This window comes from Emydura macquarii, unplaced genomic scaffold, assembly GCF_026122565.2.
Source record: "Emydura macquarii macquarii isolate MOO-44397 ecotype Brisbane River unplaced genomic scaffold, CSIRO-AGI_Emac_v2 contig_2897, whole genome shotgun sequence".
Classification (NCBI taxonomy): Eukaryota; Metazoa; Chordata; order Testudines; family Chelidae; genus Emydura; species Emydura macquarii.
The window spans coordinates 8,916,717-8,935,994 of record NW_027133034.1 but is presented as its reverse complement, the minus strand read 5'-3'; the positions used below and the strand labels follow the sequence as shown (position 1 = coordinate 8,935,994).

Genomic DNA, 19,278 nt, shown 5'->3' with positions numbered 1-19,278 from the left:
ATTAGAATGTCCACCAGCTAAGGGTTGTTGATCCTGGGTATTCATCTAATTGCTATGGAACACAGCACTCAGGGCACTTTGCTATTGCTCTGGCTTAGATATATCCCTAGTCTGTCAAATGATGGATCTTGTCTATCCTGGGCAGCATTTTCCTCAGTAAAACTGGGTCTTAAGTTTCCTTCACAGATTCATTAATTTAAAGATTAAAATGCAATAACATGTAAGCAACATAATCAAGTGCTTGAGATCACAGTGATTCTATAGTTACTTCAGTGACGTGGGGCAAAATTACAGAATCATAGTGGAGCAAAGGCAAGAGTGAGCAAAATAAATGCATAAACAGAAGAGAGGCATGATTTTTGTTGGGTATACCAATACCCTTTATTAGCTGGAATCAGAACTCCTCTGCTCCATGCCACTGCTAATATTTACTAATAATGGAGATAATAGCTTAGTAAAGGGGCCTGTGCTGGGAGCAGGAGTATCTGGGTTCTATCTCTTCTGCTGCTCTACAGTTTCAAGTGCACATGGCAAGTAACAGCCATGAAGTTCTATAGTTGGAAGACATGGTTTGTTTTATTTTGTGTATATGTATTCCACTGACCAGTGTATTCTGTGTGTACCTCTTTGCCTGAGACCCAGAAGATGTAAATCTGTTTAATCCCTGGTATGTCAGCTAGATACCTGCTGTCAAATATACAAGTGAAGTTTTTGTGTATTGTAATGAGTACCCTTCAGACCACTCAAAAACCTATAGTGGTTATAGGAGTTGCCAGGTTACCAAAGGGACCTGAAACTGTGATTAGGTGACCTACTGGAAAACCACAACCTCCAATGAAGGTTCCATTTCATGGGGGGAGGGGGAAACACCCCTTGAGAGAGAAACAGGAAAAGAGTTGTGTAGTTACATTCTTTTTCTTTTTCTATTCTTGTCTTTCTACCTCTGTCTTGAGGTCGAGAGCGAAAAGAATTCATGGCTAAACTGGGACCAAGAGAGAGAGGTGTGGGAGCTTGAGTTGCTGTGAATCTGAAAGAAGTAAATAGCAGTGGAGGATCTCTTAAGATTCATCTCTCATAAGCATCTGAATGCATGGATTCTGACCAGTCTGAAACATTTGAGGCTATTGCATTGGTCAGTCTCTCTTTCAGTCCCAGATTGCAACTGCAGGGGCACTTGCCTTCCCTCTCACTGGAACAAAATATTTCTGATTGGGTTAAGTAGTCCTCTTCTTCCACACTGGGCAGCAGTACTGTTTACGGAAGGCTCAGCATTTCTTCCCTATAAGCAACTTGAGGCATCTCTAAAGAGGGTTGATTTTCACAGGGTGGCTACTGAGCCTTTCTGAAAATCTGACCCCTTTAAGTTGTGTCAAGATGGACACCCAAAAATGGAGCCATCTCAAATCACTTTTGAAAACCTTAAACCCAGGCTAGAACAGATGTTTAACATCTTTCGCCACTGATTAGCTATAACCACATTTAAATTGTGTTTTAATACTGTGATTATATATAGTGGTTTGCCTTGCATAGACTGAGACTTTGGGAATTTTTTCAAAAGTAGTTTCCTTATGAGATTCATTGGGATTTTAATCCATGTATATTTCAAGATAGAGGGAGGCATATGTTATGTATAAGGGATAGAAGAGCCCACCAAAAAACTAGATTGACATAAAGGGGTATCCTATATAACATATGAGTTGCCTTTTTTTCCTCTCACTTTTTCCTCTTTCCCCTTAAGCATCATACAAATCCAATAATGTTGGAGTTGGACTTTTGAACTTGCAATATCTGAGTGGGTTCAAATTAGAAAACTCAGATTGCCCATCCCTTATGTTTATTTCAAGGCCAGCATAAGTGGGTGTACTACTGGAAAAAATCTTTTTCAATTCACTGTACCTATTACTGATGTTCCCAGGGAGAGTCAGATGAACAAATCAGGTCATAGAAGATAGTCCTCACACCATCTCTCCAGGAGCAAATATGTATAACAGTGAAAATGCTCTTGATTGCTCTCCATTTATTTCTGCAGATATCTGTTTCCCCTATTGCTTCTTATAAAGTTTAAAACAACATCAACTTTTAAGGACTTGGAAGTGCTTTTCTATTTAAAATCAAACAAGACAAGCATCATCTTCATTCCAGGACTGTGCTTTTGCTTTTTGAAGTGTGCTGAATCTATAGACACCCACCAAAAATAATAAAATAAAGGGAAAAGGGAAAAAAAAAAACCTAAGTGATGGAAATGAGTAATTGCTTGGCAGCAAGTCTGCAGGGAGAAAGCTGACACTGTACAGCACATATTTCATGAATAATGAGAGGAGTCTCAGCGCTGTGCAATCACTGCCTATTGGGTCAGAAATTTCACATTAGTGGATTCATCAGAGCATATCGGTGTCATAAAGACACTCTTTCCTGAGGTAAACATACCTTTTCCTTCACTGAACTGTCATGTCTTAGTTGTACAGTGGGTATAGAGAGTAAAACCTTCTGAGTTCTATTATCTGGAATGGAAGCATCTCAGATATAATTTTACTAGTTTATTTACACAAGAAGAAAATTATGTAATATATGTATATGCCATATACACACAAACACACCTACAATAGACTAAAGAATGTGCATATGTGGTTAATGATGGTTTAAGTACTGCATTTTGTCAAAATGTAGAAACATCTGGCTTTTGCAAGTCCCTCTTGTTTGTGCTTCCTGGAGTGCCCTGATATCATCTTTTGGTATTGGTGTTTACCACTTCATTCAAAGCATAGCAAGATAATACAATTACATCTTAATTTTTTGTTATTCCCTAAATGTGAGGTGGTAAATGTGCAGTGTAAGGGTGTAATGGTTATTAGTTTTTGCACGTGTAGGAAGAGGAAAAACATCACTGGCCTCCTCTCTCCTTCCACCCCAGCTGGTCACTGGGGGTGTGAGAGCCCACTCCTCTTCAGCTCCTACCATTTGGAAGAATCTCCTGGAATCTCTCTGCCTCACTGATTCTTTCTCATTTCATTGCTGCTGAAAATCTGTCCCTTTGTGCCTTTACTTCCTTTTCTCACTCCCTTTTGCTGTTTGACTCTGGGTGGAGAGATTCCGGGAAAGACATTATACATGATAAAGATGTATTATTTTGCTTTTCAGGCTGCACAAACAGTTCAGCTAAAATGCTGGACCTACCCTCATCTCAGGGTAGGTTAGGGTTCTATGCTTACTCACAAATAACCACTAAGGCAAGGACAGTGAGTGCCACATGCCCTCTACTTAGTCAGTAAGCTAGAAAACCCATAGGGGCTTCCTACCAATTATGGTGTGTTTCCAAGGGAACCTCAATGGTGGGTTCTTACCAGCCAAAAGTTCATGGGTTGTTTTCTGCTGTAGAAAAAAAGTCAGCTGAAGCAGAAGCTACAGTGTTTCCCTGTTCCTGCTGTTCAGAGTAGGGGGACCATTTCTTGCTCCCTCCAAGACCTTGATAGAGTTTTTAGGAGGTGGCAGAAGATGGCCATTTTGCAGGGTGACTGGCCCTTTAAGAGGGAGTGAGGTCCAGTGCATCTGTGACTGACTACCTTCCTCCCAGTTGGACTTAAGGAGAGGCACTTGGGCCTTATAACAAGGGAGAAAGCATCAAGAAAAGGGGATGGGGTATATTACTTACTGAGCTCTCTCAATCCAGGGAGGTACGGTTGCTGTTAGAGGAAGCTATGGCAGAGACTTCAAAGAGCAAGAGGCTCCTGTAGGAGACCTGGAGGAACCAGGGGAGGGCTGGGAGAACAGCAGATGGTATTGGTCTGTGACCTCTGTGAGCCAGAGAGAGTTGAAGAAGGCTGAGCTGCAGCTCGGAAGGGCTGGGAGTAGCTGCTTGGTGAAGAGCAGACTCAGAAGAAGAAGAGCTCCAGGACTGGGTGAAAATGCCAGAGTGGAGTATGAAATTTTGTGGTGTGGTGCTGGGCTTTATTCTGAGACTTAGGATGATTGCTTTGAATTGTTTCTGTTGTTCAATCAGTCCCCAGCGTGGTGTTGGTCATGAGAAGGCCGTATGTGGAGCCCTGAAAATAAGTGAACCTGAAACAGGCTTCTGCAGAGCCATGCGTGGCCAGCGAGGGGGGCTATAGGCAGGTGCACTGTTTATGGGCCACCTGGAATCAGGGGTGCTGGAACTAGAGGTGCTGGCTTGAAGTAGCAAAAACAACCTAATACATGGTTTCTTCTTTCAGCCCCCCCCCCCCCCACTATAAAAATTGTTCCAGCACTCCTGCCTGGGATGCTTTTACATCCAATGTTGGACTACTCTGGCCCCAGTAGAGTGAAAAAGTGGGAGGAATTCAGATCACCAGCCCATCTCTAGAAGCCAACAATGGAGGTTCAAATTCTACAAGTAGGGGTTTAACCTGTGAGTGGATCTTGTAGGGTTCTCCTCATGGACATGAACCGAGGCCTGTCATTTATATTTAGATGAACTTATAATATACCCCAGGCAAGATTTAAAGAAATGCAGCCATATTAAAATATGAGAAAAGTGTTCTGTTAAACAAACAATGATTAACAGCAATGTTTTGATCACAGTCCTCTCTCTGCAATAATGTGGAAAGAAAGCATTCCTGAAGGAAGCCTCATAACTGGAACAATCTCCTTCCTTTCTCTTGTTGTTCCCAGAAGATGAAATAACCAGTTCTTGAGCTGATGGAAATACCTGATGAGAGGAGCAGTTTGGGAGTCCTACAAACAATTGTGATTGTTCTCTACAGCCCTGTGCAGGTGATTGAACTGATGCCTGATCACTGAGAATGTAATTGAGGTTTTCATTAATATTTTAACATCTTTTCCTCTAATACTACTTACCAGGAATTATTTGGGTCAGTTCTGTGATTCACAGTAATAAGTGCTATGTTCCTACAAAGAAGATTTTCAGGTTATAAGTTCAGTAAAGGCCTGGCTTTTTTCAGAAGTGCGTTTGTGATTTAGGAGTACAAGTCCCATTAAAAGTCAATAAAACATGTGATCCTAAGTCACCTAAGTACTTTGGAAAATCCTACCCCTTGTCTATGATAGGATTTCGTAAAATACTTTCTTCCTATATCACATTAAATTCTTCATTATTGTCATTAATTTAATCTGTAAATAAGATGCTTAAATGAAGCAAATTCTGACATATGGACATACCACTGTTTTCAGGTGGGCTAAGAGAGCTTTTTTCACCTTCTAAGGATCAATCTCTTTGCACAGTCCAAGGTAATTGCACACCAGATTTTAAAGATTTTTGTAGTTCTGTGAACTGATGGAAATTTGTTTAGTAAATGAAACTTTGACTCATTTGGTAACCTGCGATTCCATACAGTTTCTATAACATTGATTATAATGCTGGATTTTAAAGAAATCTAGTATTAGGAGACTGTCAAATTAGTATCCTGATTTCCCTTCCACAAGCACCCATGATTTTTCATAGACCTTGTTTGAACAAGTATCCAGAAGTCCTGTAAATTATTTGTATGATTTGCAGTTATGGATTATGTCAGAATCAGACTCTGCATGGAATTTGACATCAGATGGGAAGATGCAGTGTCATCTTCATGAAAAGAAAATAACTAAAGCAATCAGGGGCCTGCCCTTCCATTTTTTCTCTTCAGCACAAGAAAGGAGTGTGGGAATTCTCCAGTTCTACTGGGGCTGTGGAAGGCCAATTTTTTTTCTCTTTCAGCTGGAGTAGCATGCAAAAGGTGCAAAAAACACCTTTTGTGTTTCATGTTGGAAGGGAGTGGGCCTAGGAAAGCTGTTCCACACAGAGACAGCGTACAGGGTGGGGAGAGGCAGGTGTCTTGGCAGGCTGGACACTGTCTCAGGGGGAGGTTGCTATTCCCTCAACTTCTGAGACTCTCAAGAGAGTAGGAGATGAACAGGTGTTTTGTGGGGACAGTGTGGTGCTGGGGGGGGAGTGAGTAATGAGCAGTGTGTGGGGAGGAAATAAATATGAGAGATGCCTCCATGTGGAGAGGGAGCGAACAGTAGCATCCATACCACAGGAGCAAGTAGGGAGGGAGGTGAACCTGCTATCATTAACCTTCCTCTAATGTGCCTTGGAGTGGTGCCTGTTGATGCAAACCACCTCACATGCATCTTGTTTACTGTAGCCATCCCTGTGGTCTAATACGTGAGCTAAGCTAGCCCCTGTTTAATTCTAGCAATCAGCTCCCTCTTGCTTGCTTTCTGTCTATAAGTCTGTATAACACTGCACAGACTTAAATCCCTACCTCTGATGGAGGGGCCTGAATTATTCATCAGCCTGCTAATGGCAAGTGATGAGATCTTTTCATGCTACAGGCCTGTCAGTAGGTGTTTATTACTCTGTTTCACCAGCAGCCCTGCTATTACTGCAGGGCCAGAACCACCCCCCACACAGGCGTGACATGTATCAGTAGATAGAGCATTTTAAAGCCTCCCTTTTGCCTGAGAGGTCATCTGAAGGTTATTATGAACGAATTATTTCTTCATTTCCGCTGACTGAGTAGATAGCCTTAATGATCTGTCACCTAGCAATAGGCTGCCTGTTCAAACATAAAGAATGGCATGCTGATGGGCTTATAACTAGAATCAGTTCATTTTAGCTATTCTCTTGTCAAGCATGTTTCCAAGATACATATAGTATTTACATATTCATGAGCCTCTGCAGACATTGGTGTCATGAGGGGCCCTGTCTGATAATGTGATACAAGTTTGTACTATGTCCTGAGGCACTTAAAGACTCTTAAGTGAATAAAGTTGATTCAGTTCTGTTCTTCCTAGGTGGTGCTCTCAGCCTTAAGGATAGGGGCTGCAATTTGAATTTGTGTACACTTCCTCACTCCCCTGCTGCCCATCTCCCTGATTTCCTGATTGAAAGTTCATGAGCTTCAGCACATGAAGCCTACTTATGTTGAACCAAATTGCCCTTCTGAAAGATGAAGCATCCCTTTCCCAAGTGCTGTAGCTGTCCTGAGATGCATTTGTGACATTACATTAGTCTCACTGCAGGGAACATGGAGTGCCCCATCTAAGCCGAGCTGCACTTATATTAACTCTACTGTGATTTTGATCTCGATAATATTTCTGATGGTCAATGATTGGGTAAAAGTAAGAGGGCCCCATCCCTGCTGAAATAGAGCAGAAGAACATTCATTTCTCTTCCAGACGTGTGGTTTTTCAGTGGCCACAGGGCTCCCCCAGTGATTAGTAAAGTAAGGATTCACCAATCGGGGGGAATGGAAGTGTGAGAGATGGGAGGAGCTAGTGTCTGGCTTGGGGAATTTCTTGAGCTTTCCTTACCAGCAGGTGGAAGAGCAGCAGCACTTGATGGAGGAGAAAGCAGGTGATACCTCTCTGCCTTTCTTTATGTAGGCACCCTGTACTTCAGGGGCCTTGGAACTTGATTGGGAGTTTACAGTTGGGAAGAGCCTGGGAGACTACAACTCCCATGATGCCTTGGGGAAGAGGGGAGAGACTCTTCCCCTTGGAGAGAGACAGGGAATAGCATGTGGGGGACTCCATTTTGGTGCTAGGGTGGAGTGCAGCTGAGGCTGGAAGCTGCTGGCTGACTGCTGCTGCCTACTGACTGCTGCTGGGGTCCCAAAGCTGCTGCTAAGAGCCTGATCGAGCAGGGAGCTTTGGAGGTTGGTGGCATTGCCCAAGCCAGGGCCGGGACTGCAGACATTTGGTTGGGCCAGCTCCAAATCTCCAGTGGGACAGCTGGGCTGAACTGGAACACCGAACCCACAGAGTGCTGTCTTCTGCAGATCTTCAAGCGCGCCCACGCTAGCAAGGGGTTAGGGCTCTGAACTCTTGGGGAGTGTACACTCTGCAGGTGGGGTAAACAGTGGCAGTGTAAATGCAAGTTTAGACAAGTTTCATTTGTTTTATACTATTTTTATTAATTGATGTATTCAGCTGCCCTGTGGATTTAACATAATAGTGGTGTTTAATTTCAGTCTGTTATGCCATATTTCTTTAATTTGTTAAGTAAAGTTGTGTTAAGTCTAATTTAAGTATATTGGATGTTTAGTTTGCATAAGTGCAATTGTTGTTAGACCTGTCTCAGATTATTATTATTATTATTATTATCATCAGACTAGGTTTAGTCCTGGAAGCTCCCAAGGCCCGCTATTAAGCGTGGGCAGGGGCCAGCCAGGTGGAGGCACCGCCAAGTTTAAATTCCTTTAAAAGTAAAGGGACTGCAGCAGGGGGGGTGGATAGAGGATTCCCACCTATCCTACATCACCGCTGGGATACTCAGGATCTCCTTTGTTGTTAACAACCTTAGCGCCCTTGCACACAGGTGGGTGTTGCCGGCTCCCAAGTAACCCAGAAATAGAAGGGGGTTACATTTACATATGGTCTATGCCCTTCTCTACCTCCTGTTTTGCTTCAGGGGGAAGAACAGGACACCTCATTCCTGGGGTAAGGAGAATAGAAAAGCAGACACTCCTCCATCTCCCTTTTCTTTCGGAGAGAAAATATCTGAGATGCAACAAAATAGCATTGTCAACTCCTTTTCCCCCATACTGAAATGAGGGGCGCTAAATTTTGGGGAGGGTGCAGGGCTAGATGGAAGCTGACAAGATCATATCTCAAGGTGATGCACTTGTAGGTGTTTGGTTTTTTTGGGGGGAGGGGGTAACTTTAACCTAAATATGAACACTGTATTTAAAAAAAAAAAAAAAAAACCAAACAAACCGAAAACAAAAAAATAACGTGAGTGGACAGAGGAAAGTATTACAAAAAGAATATCTTTAAGATTGTTTTCAAATGTACACGTGCACAAACAAACCCACATTTGCATGTGGAAAGAGGATTTTTCTACCGTCTTTGAAAACTTGGCCCTGAGTGTTCAAGGGAAAGTAAGACCTGCCATACACTAGTGCCAATTTAAAATGCCAATTATTTTTCATACAAAATGAAAAAGTTCTTTTTTGAAATTTCCTGCATAAGTCTTTTTCAATTAAAAATAAAGAAAAACAAAACCCTTAATTCTAACTGAAATTTTCAGTCAAACAAACAAACAAAAACTAGTTTTAAAAAACATAAAACTGAAAATGTACTGAAAACCAAACATAAAAATGGAAATGGTTAACTATATCCCAAACATCTTTTCTGGAAAAACAAAAATATTTTGGTTTGATTTTTTTCATTGAAAAACTTGACAATATTGACCAAAACTAAATTATTATGTGCAATAATGTTTGGTTTGGTTGATAGGTCATTTTTTTGGGAAAAAGAAGTTTAGAAGAAAATATTTTTTGAACTCTGTCATAGACCTCTTATGATTTTCTGAAATACTAACACCAGACCTGAAGCAGGAAGTTTTATTGATATTAGTTTTTCTTGAAAGAAAATTAAATTTGTGATTTAACAGCAAATTGCTTTTAAAGTAAAAGTTGGACACTGATAACAAAGTGTATTTGTAAAGTCAGTGTGTCAAACTCAAAGGTGAATCTAAAATGACATAATGTATATAATTTTCCCACTCCTCACTCTGTATATGACACCATTTTAAACTCCTTTTGACTCTGGCAGCCAAATGAAGAGGTGAAGTGTGAGCAGGTGTAAGTGACACATTGGTAAATCAATGTAACTATAAGGGAATATAACTTTAGACACAGAGGGAGCTGGAGGGAAGTGTAAATTACCCCAGTTTAAACTCTATTAGAGCCACTTCAGTTCACATCTGAATTGGCCCAATGATGTTAGCTCCATGATATTGACTGCTTCATATTTATAAAAATACAATAATCATATCACAAGGAAAATAATTGAAGCATGCTGTTTATAATAAACAATAACTGATAATGGTGGTATTGGATATACACTTTCATTGTGTCAAAGTCAGAAATGTAATTGGAGCAGAATTTGGCTGAGTGTATTTATGTTGTGTCATTCCGAATCCCTCTCTCCTGAGTCAATAACACCTATTTAGCTTAGCTGCACCATTAAAATATTTTATTAAAAAACCACTGTTTTTGAAAAAAATCAGACACAAACTAAAGTTGTGTGCTTTTAAGAACCCTTGCTTTTGCTTTTAGTTAAAACCTTTTCACCTGTTGAGGCAATTTGAATCAATTTTCCTTCAAAGCACAGCTGCATAATAAAAGGGGACAGAGGCAAAGGTGCTCTCAATTTTGTGAGTAGCAGGGAGGTTGCGTCTAGAAGCTTCACAGAGAAAGAACTGTTGATTGCTGAGAGGAAAGATCTGTTATTTAATGTTTTTTCTTCCCAACTACAATATGGATTTACAGTCAGTAAGGGCCCAATCTCACAAGGTGCTGAGCAACTGCAGAAAATGTAGAGCACTCTAACTGAAATTAGGAGTGGCTCAGCATCTTCCAGGATTAAGTCCTAACATGCATTTTTTTCTTTCATTTTGCACCAGGGCATTTAAGACCAGATCCTACAAACACACATATGCTTAAATTTAAGCATATGTATAAATGTCTGCAGCATCTGGGCCTCTCTCCTCCTCTTTATAGTGAGAGGATAATCTTGAAGAACAGATTTCTTAGTAGCTCATATAAACAACCAGTTGCTGTAGGAGATGACACATTTATTTCTTACTAGATTTCTATTCATGGAAGTCAGATATAATTGGGATGTCTTGAGTGATTGATTGAAAAGGCAAATTGGTTTAGCATCATAATGCGGCTGATAAAACTCATCTATTTAAATGTCTGGAAAATACTGCTTTCCTAACAGTGTTTAAATACTGTAATATTTTTGTAAACTGTTCTGTAGCTTTTGTATTATCAGATTAAATATCTGTGTTAAACATAGTCACAGTGAAGCTACTGGGCCGGGCACTCAGCACTGTGAATCTGCTTTCAAAGCTGAGGATCCAACCCACTCTTTTGGGGTTCAGCTCCTGTAGTCCTTAATGTGGCAAAGCTGCAGGGAATCCCTGGGTGCAGTGCAGAAACAGAAGGGAGCATGGAGCCCTTAATTGTTATCTTTGAGGGTTATTTATTAAAGAAGTGGCACCTGACTAGAAACTACAGATTTTTGGAAGAATTGTTAATTCTGAAATTAACTCTAGCAGATCTGCTTTAAAAAGTTCATGGGGGGAAATGCTCTCAGAATCACCTGAAGGGAAGCCTGAAGAGGAGATACAGAAAAGAGCTGATGAAGAATGTGTTAGTTCTACCTGCTTTAGTCCATTTGTTACCAAGACAGAGCATAGACTGTGTGTAGATTAATGAAGCATTTAAGTCAGATGTATATTGATGAACTCGAGCATTTGTTGCAACTGAACCAAAAAGATGTGAAATTGCCAAAGAACCTACTCCCTAGTCAAAACTCTCTGGTTGCCAATTAGAAAACAAAATGGAACATTTAGGAAATGAGGTGCTAGGTTTCCAACCACACACAGTGTGTGAAAATCTGCGTTTTCTTGCTTGTGCTTTGCTAATGCGTATAGTATTGGTATGTTAGTCATATGACAAACCGTATGGGGTGACATACACCCTTACGCATACAGCTTAACTAATCAGACATTGCACAGGGAAATCTGTAGGTGAAAAAGATACTTGCAAACCAGTGAGCAGATCATAACTCCCCCCCCCTGAGGCAGTTATTCCAGCCTGTATAAAGAAGAATTGCATCCATAGCCATTTCGTGCTAACATATATCTGCCATTTGGGAGTCTGGGTCCAGCTAAGTGCAGATCTAGTACCAACACCCTCTGTACTCACCTCCATGGTGTCCTATTAATGGGCAACATTCAGCCCCCATCTGCAGCATGCGAGAGATGCAGAGGAACCCTAGCCATGCCCTCCCACGACAGAGGGGCAATGTGGAGCTTTATAGCATAGGGCCTTATATAGACCTTTCTGGTTTTCACCAATGTTTTGCAGAGCATCATTGGATCAGAATAATTTTTGTAAATAAGAAATTTTCCGAACATGGCCAAAATTATGCATATAATGAAAAGGAGTATAGAATAGTGAATTTTAGTGTTGGGAATACAGTTCTGGTTTCCAAAGCCTATTATTTAGATTTAATGCATCCAATTATTGTCTGTGTTTTAAGAGCAGATTACATTAGAAACCAAATTTACTGTTTTAGGGCTTTTTCCTGTGAGATGCTAACACTCTTCTCTCCCACTATGATGGGAGTTTAAAAGGTGCAGAATGGTTAGAAGGACAAGACCCTTACTTCTGTGGGAATCTAAGGGATATGCTTTGCTTTTGCCTTTTCTGTAATTTTAGCTGTCGCTGCCTCATTACTGGGAAATGGATAATACTTTTTTTTTAAAAAGTTATTCTTTATTGCTTTTTGCAGAGTGCACTTTTGCAGGAAAGTATTGTTTTGCCTCCCTTAATATTCAAAATACTTGAAAAAGTATGTTAGCAACAAAATAATTGTTATTGTTATCATGGGTTTTTAATCAGTATTTTTATTTCTATTTTTATTTTTTACAGTTTAATTTCCTTAATTGTGTTATGGCATCTCTCCAATGCTTCTTGGCAGCTGAGCTGCAATAGGAGACATTAAACTCATGCTATCTGGAACAGACGAGGCACTGCAAGGGCTCTCTTGGTGCATCTGACTAAAAAACAGGGGAGATAGTTTGCAGGTGGAGTTGGAACTTCTTATGGGAGATTAGAAACCAGCTTTCAGGTTCCGGTGGGACTCTTTGGAATTGGAAGGAAAATTTGCAGTGTAACGAAGCATGATGCTACAGAAACAATTATTAGATAAATCTCATGTGTGTGCCTGTACATGTGCACACACAATCTTTGGGGTAATATGGCTAGACCTCTCATCCTTCATCTTGAAAATCACAGACATCTACCACTTGAAGTGAAGGATAGCATGTTTTGCTGATAGCAGTAATGAATTCCTTATCCTTTCTGTGGGACAGCTACAAGTGGCCAACTTCACATAACTAGAAGGGGAGAATTGATTTTGTAACTCAAGTACCCTTTGCTCCTCACTTCTTAATATTAATACCATGAAATCTGTTTAAACCTGTGCAAAGAGGAGGAAGGTGTGTTGAGACAGGCTAGATAGAGCAGCTCTTATGTCCCAAATCCCATGCTGTGTGGATATGTATATTTAATATTGCTCTTTCTGTGAGGAAGGAACCTGTCTTTGGATCCAGCTCCTCTCATTCCACCCCCACTTCTTGTTTGTCATCATTTTCCCTCAACCTCCATCCATTGACTTTTCCCAATGTGAGATTTCTTTGCTCCATCACCTGCTTAATTAAATGTTCCACTAACAAAGTCTTTTGTCCATTTTTTTTAGTTCAAACCCAGCATGCCTTATATATGGATATGCAATGTCCTGAATACAGTCTAACTGCTATATTTTTGATAGTAAGGAAGGCAGTAGAGAACTCACACAAGGAGCTTTTGGCACCTGCTGTATGTTTGGGTGGTGAGCTCTGAGACCGCTCTATGTGCGGGTATGAAGAAGCAGTTTGCAAACAACAAAGATCAGAGAGGACAAATCCACAGAGGACCATTGGGGTCTTAGTTGCTACTCTTCTCCAGGCTCTTACACGGTCCATTGTCCAGCTGTGCCAGATACTTGCACTGATTGAGCCACTTAAATTATCCATCAAGTCCAAACCTGTTCATGTGGCACAAAGCCATCTTATATGAAATGGGCTCCACTGCCTAGGATTTGGCTCTAATTCTTCAAGGCAGCAGAAAACCTGAAACTGCTTTGAGAGCCCAGTCCTGCACTGTTGACGTCAATGGGAGTAGAATCAAGCCCTTGAGACTGATTGGAGCTTGCTGACATATATCAAAAACATAAGAATGGCATACTGGGTCAGACCTGTTGTCCATCCAGCCTAATATCCTGTCTTCCAATGGTACCAGATACTTCAGAGGGAATCAACAGAACAGGGCAATTTAGAGAGTGATTCATACCCTGATGTCTAGTCCCAGCTTCTGGCAATCAGAGGTTTAGGGATATGCAGAGCATGGTTTTGCCTCCCTGACCATCTTGGCTAATAGCTATTGATGGATTTATCCTCCATTAACTTATCTAATTCTTTTTTTAACCCTATTGTACTTTTGGCCTTCACAACATCCCCTAGCAACAAGTTCCACAGGTTAACTCTGTGGTGTATGAAGAAGTACTTCCTTGTTTTTGTTTTAAACCTGCTGCCTTTTAATTTCATTGGGTAACCTCTGGTTCTTGTGTTTTGTGAAGGGGTAAACAACACTTTTCTTCACACCCTTCAGAATTTTATAGACCCCTATCGCATCTCCCCTTAGCTGTCTCTTTTCTAAGATGAAGAGTCCCAGTCTTTTTAACCTCTCCTCATATGGAAGCTGTTCCACATGCCTAATAATTTTTTTGCCCTGCTCTATACCTTTTCCAATTCCAGTACGTCTTTTTTTGAGATGGGTGGCCAGAACTGTATGCAGTATTCATGGTGTGGCATCCCATATAGTGGCATTATGATTTTTCTGTCTTATCTTTACTTTTCCTAAAGGTTCCTAATATTCCTTTTTTGATTGCTGTTGCACACTGAAAAGATGTTTCCAAAGAACTATCCACAATGACTCAAAGATCTTTCTTGACTCCATCATATTGTCTAAATAGTTGTGATTATGTTTATTTCTGAGTAGTTGGGGTAGCAACACTCTGACTTGAAGAGAAAGTCCAGAAGAATAAAATAAGTGAAAAGTAAACATTTGGATAGTAACTGAAAACCAAGGAGGTGTAGGCTTTTGTAAAATTGCTGTTGTGGAAGTGCAAACTTTCATACTTAGTGAAATATTTGTTTGCATGTGTGCAGCATGCATACATCAACGTTCATGATATTATTCAATTTCCAGCCAATGCTTTTCCAAACATGCTCACTGAGGACTATTCAAGTCAAGACATCAGTGTTCCAGTTTCTAGGTTCAGGTATATTGGAGTCTTGTCAAAAGATGTGCATTTATATTTTGCAATAGGAAAAGCATTTATTGCTCATCACACTGATACCTCTAAACTAGCCAAATGCATTTTACTCAAGTTTTCTTATAAAAGTCATCCTTGGCAGTAGATCAAGTAGGCCTGTCATCTGAAATGACTTTTCTTTGTGAGAGTGATGATGGAGAGAAAATGATGAAAACGGGACTATAGGGTATATGTTCACTACCAACCAGGCACTATTGCATGTGAAGATTTACATGTGGATTAGGTTGCCTGGATCAACAGAAGCTGTTTGTTACTTATGGTTGTCAACATAACAAGAGCAATAATGTTTTCTACGTACATGCTTTTTTCAGACCACCATTGGAGATGGTATAATTATTGACTAGTATACAACTTCAGAATCTATTGATCTTTTTCTTTTTCTCCCAGGAAAACTGATCAATATGATATAGAGTGCCCATGAGCATGCACACACATCCAATTATTTAGGAGTTATTACCTTTGCTAATTTTGTGTTGGTCCTGTGTGCTCAAGATTGTATGAATGTTCTTCCTATTATAATATTAGTTCTAATGAGACAAGAATGAGGGACAGAAAGCTTTTATTCCTTCAATATGCAGGTGTCATTTGCACCTGTTTATTTAGTTAGTGGTGATGACTTAGATCATCAGGCCTTGTGGAATTTGTTTGAAAATGGTGATAGGAATTAATCATAAATTGTTTATCCATTGTTTTAATATTCTTATTCTACAAAAAAGGCATATGATAATGGATATTCCTTGAATTGGCTAATGATTACTACAGCTCATCCCCCAGATTCTCTTTCAGAAATAAATTATAATAAAGCTTTAAGATCACCAGACTGATAATTAAAAGAACATTTGCCACCTTAAAAACTAGATTTAGATGCCTAAAATCTGCTGAAAAAATGCTTTCTTAGGGCACTTTTATGCTGCCCTTCTCAAATTACACAAGGTTTTCCTGATTTGATGTATATTACACAACATGCTGTAGAGATAAAACATGTCTCTTTCGTGGAAGAGGCAAAGAATTAATGAATCAGATCAAATAATTGAAGTAAAATGAGGTTGATGTACTCTTGCGAAATGAACAAACGAATAGTTGACAAGACACTGGAAATATTATTGCTAGATTAATAGAATGATGAGTAAGGTAAGTAGAAAGAAAAAATATTCCCATTTATGGATACAAACTTGCAAAGCCCAATAAAATTCTTGGGAAACTTTTAATTGATTTTAAGGGATTTGGATGTGACCCCAGTATAGTCACCTACTTTTACACAGAGTACCATTAAAATAACCATAAATGGAACTTCACACGGGGGTAAGGATCTGTGTGCCCAGCAGTTTGCAGGATTGAGATTTTTGGGTCCACTCCTGCGCTTACTGGAGTTTGCCATGGACTATAATGGGAGTGAGATCAGGTCCTAAAGTAGTTGTCTTAAACTGAAGGAAGTATATCTAGTGGTTGAATACACACTAGACATGCATTCTTTATTTTAATTCCTTTAGGAAAGGAAGGAGCTTCTTCTTTGCAGCTTCTTTGAAGTCATAAATTTAAATGTAAAGCGTCCTAAATGTTCAAGAGCTGGGGATAGGGAGGGCTGTTAAACAGCACCACTGTTCAAGTGATTTTTCTAATGAAACTTCTATAGAAGACTCACTTATGAAAGTGGCAATTGAAAGCTGTGGCTCTGTGTGTATATCTCCTGGGCGTTACTTTGTTGCACCCCATCCCACATAACTTTCTATCTGGCTGACATGAGGTTTTTTATATTGTTATCCCATGATAACTTGACAACTGTTTGTAATGGTGTTGTAGTCATGTTGGTACAAACGTATGAGAGACAAGGTGGGTGACTTAATATCTTTTATTTGATCAACTTCTGGTGGTGGACAGGAGAGGCTTTCAAGCTTCACAGAGCTGCTCCTCAGGTTTGGGGAAGGTAACCAGGACATCTGAGCTAAATACAAGGGGGAACTCAGAACTATGACATTTCACATAGTAAAATGTGACTGTGGCCATGGATCTGTCTGCGAAGTAGATTCACTAGGCCAAAATCCTGCATGAAGAGCAGCAAGTGGTAGTGCCTCTGTCTGTCCTATCTACATTAGTACAATGTGGCTGTTCAGGCAGCATGGTCATTTTGAGCAGATGATTCTGTTATTAATACCCCCAATATTTATCTTGTGAAGCATCTTTGCTTTGTCTTCACAAATTGGCTCCTAGGATGCTGCTCTTCAGGACAGGAATAAAACTTGACATGAGATTGTGTGAGGTAGTGTTTTAAACTATTTTTTTCAGTAGAAGAATGGTTTCTTAAAGGGATCAGCAGCACTTTTCTTTACCTGAATGTTGCGCCTCAATCAGTGGTAACCACATGCCAAACGAAATCTCTGACTTTATTCCTGATGTATATGGTCCCAGATGACAGAGTGATTACATGTTTTCTAAAAAGAGAGGATCTCTATTTTCAATTTGGATTTATGGATGGGAAATATTTTTGCTTTCTAAATATCTGAAATCTTTCCAAAGTAGTATTAGATGTTTAATAGAAAATGCAAAATGAAACTGGGACATATTTTAATGACCTACATGCATGCTGATTACCTGTTCTGTTGTTGTCTGCCCTTAACCAAATAAAATAAAATAAATGTGAGCAGTAAGGAAAAATGAAAGTAGGTCAGTCTACAAACCCATTAGATCAAAAACAGTTAGAGCAGAACACACCTTTCTCAAGTGAAAAGTAAGAAATGAACATGTAAATGAAAGGCACTTGAAAAGTTACAGTAGCTTCCTGTTAGACAGTGTGATTAGCAGAAGGTTATTCACTTATTCTGGTTCTTTAACACTGTATAACTTAGGCTTCAGGAAAATAGAGATGCTAGAAATAAATTTCTCTCATATTCTCCATGAATGTTATTGTTGTGATTGTCACCTGGGAGCCAGGCATTAGAGCTGACTTAACCAGTTATTCCAGTCTCTTCTGTTTGGCAGACTTGTTAGGTGTGTGACTATGCACAGACAACACTTGGGATCAAAGAGAGCAGATCTTTTAAGGAAGCAAAACTTCTTTTCATATCTTCCTACTTTCCCTCACTGAGCCAGTAGGAAAATGCCAAATTTGTTTCAGGTGGCAGCTGGGTGTTGTATATCGTATACATATGATATTATGGAAGAGTGTTTGAAGTCTTCAGGGTTCAACATTATCCTTTCTAATGATCGTAGTTCCCCAGATAATAGTTATCAATATATGTTCATTTACAGATCTCTCTGTATCTCTATCTCCTGATTTGATGCAAGTCTGAAACACTCTGAAGTTCATAGAAAAACTTGGGGTTGACCCAACATCCTAATAATAAGTCACATATGTGAGCAAGCAAATGAGACCCCCCTTTTTGGGGGGGAGATTGGGGGCAGGCTCAAAAACAACCAGACTTTATTTTTTCAAGTAAAAATCTACCTCTTCCATTTAATTTTAGTGGGTGATTTAATCACCCATTTGTGTGCAGTGCAGGTGGGGGATAGGAGTGTTCTGCATGGCTTTGTTGAAGGCTGGGGTGTGCAGAGTGGGTGCTGAAGTGGAAATTTCATATTCAATGCCAAATGCAGCAAGTGTAACTGGCACAGGGAAATGTAGAGTTGCCTCCTTTGATGATGATCTCACAATCCCTCCAGGATCGCAGACTTGGAGCTATGGCTAGAGCAGCAGTGAGCAGTACTCTTGCCATTATTCCCTGGCCATAGAGCTTTGGGAGGGGCAAGAAGTGCCAGGGCCAGAGTTCCCCATTCAAGGAACAAGGGGGAGGAAGCAGGCAGCAGCCAGAGCTTGACACCCAGTTTAGTGGCCAATAACTCAGCCAGAGTATCTCCAGATGATCAGAAGCAACCGAACCCCTCTTCCAGGCTAGGGCAATCACAGCCCTCCACCTAACCCAGGAGAATTGCACAAGGAACAATAATTACAGAGCCTCAAGAAGGACCAGAGTTACCTAGACATGAACATGGGAAGATGCTAGAGACAGCCAGGAGCATAGCAATTATTTTATTCCTAAAGCTTGTTCTGTGCTACAGCCCTGTTGGTTTTCAATTTTGGTAATTAGGATATATGTTGTCATGTATGTAAAAAAATGTTATATAGAAACACCATATATGTAAATTAGGGCACTGAGGTATTTTGCATATAATCTTCAGATTTCTGATCCTTCAGGTTTAAGAGGAACGCGTCAGGTTTCGAACAAGATCGAGTATGTGCATTTGCAGACATACTCACTTTTGGCACTGTTCTAAGCTAGGACACTCTGTCCCATAAATGAAGTTGTGGACGGTTTGTGTCACTATACTCCAGATCCCTGATTGAGTTCC

General features: G+C 40.2%; 1 long non-coding RNA gene across 1 annotated transcript in view; it reads left to right on the top strand.

Moving 5' to 3' along the window:
- Window positions 1-4,644: 4,644 nt before the first annotated feature.
- Window positions 4,645-19,278, top strand: part of LOC137167063 (uncharacterized) — a 125,058-nt gene continuing 110,424 nt past the window's right edge. The window contains exon 1 of the long non-coding RNA XR_010923958.1: window positions 4,645-4,749. This is a non-coding gene — a long non-coding RNA (uncharacterized lncRNA). The remainder of the gene's footprint in view (window positions 4,750-19,278) is intronic.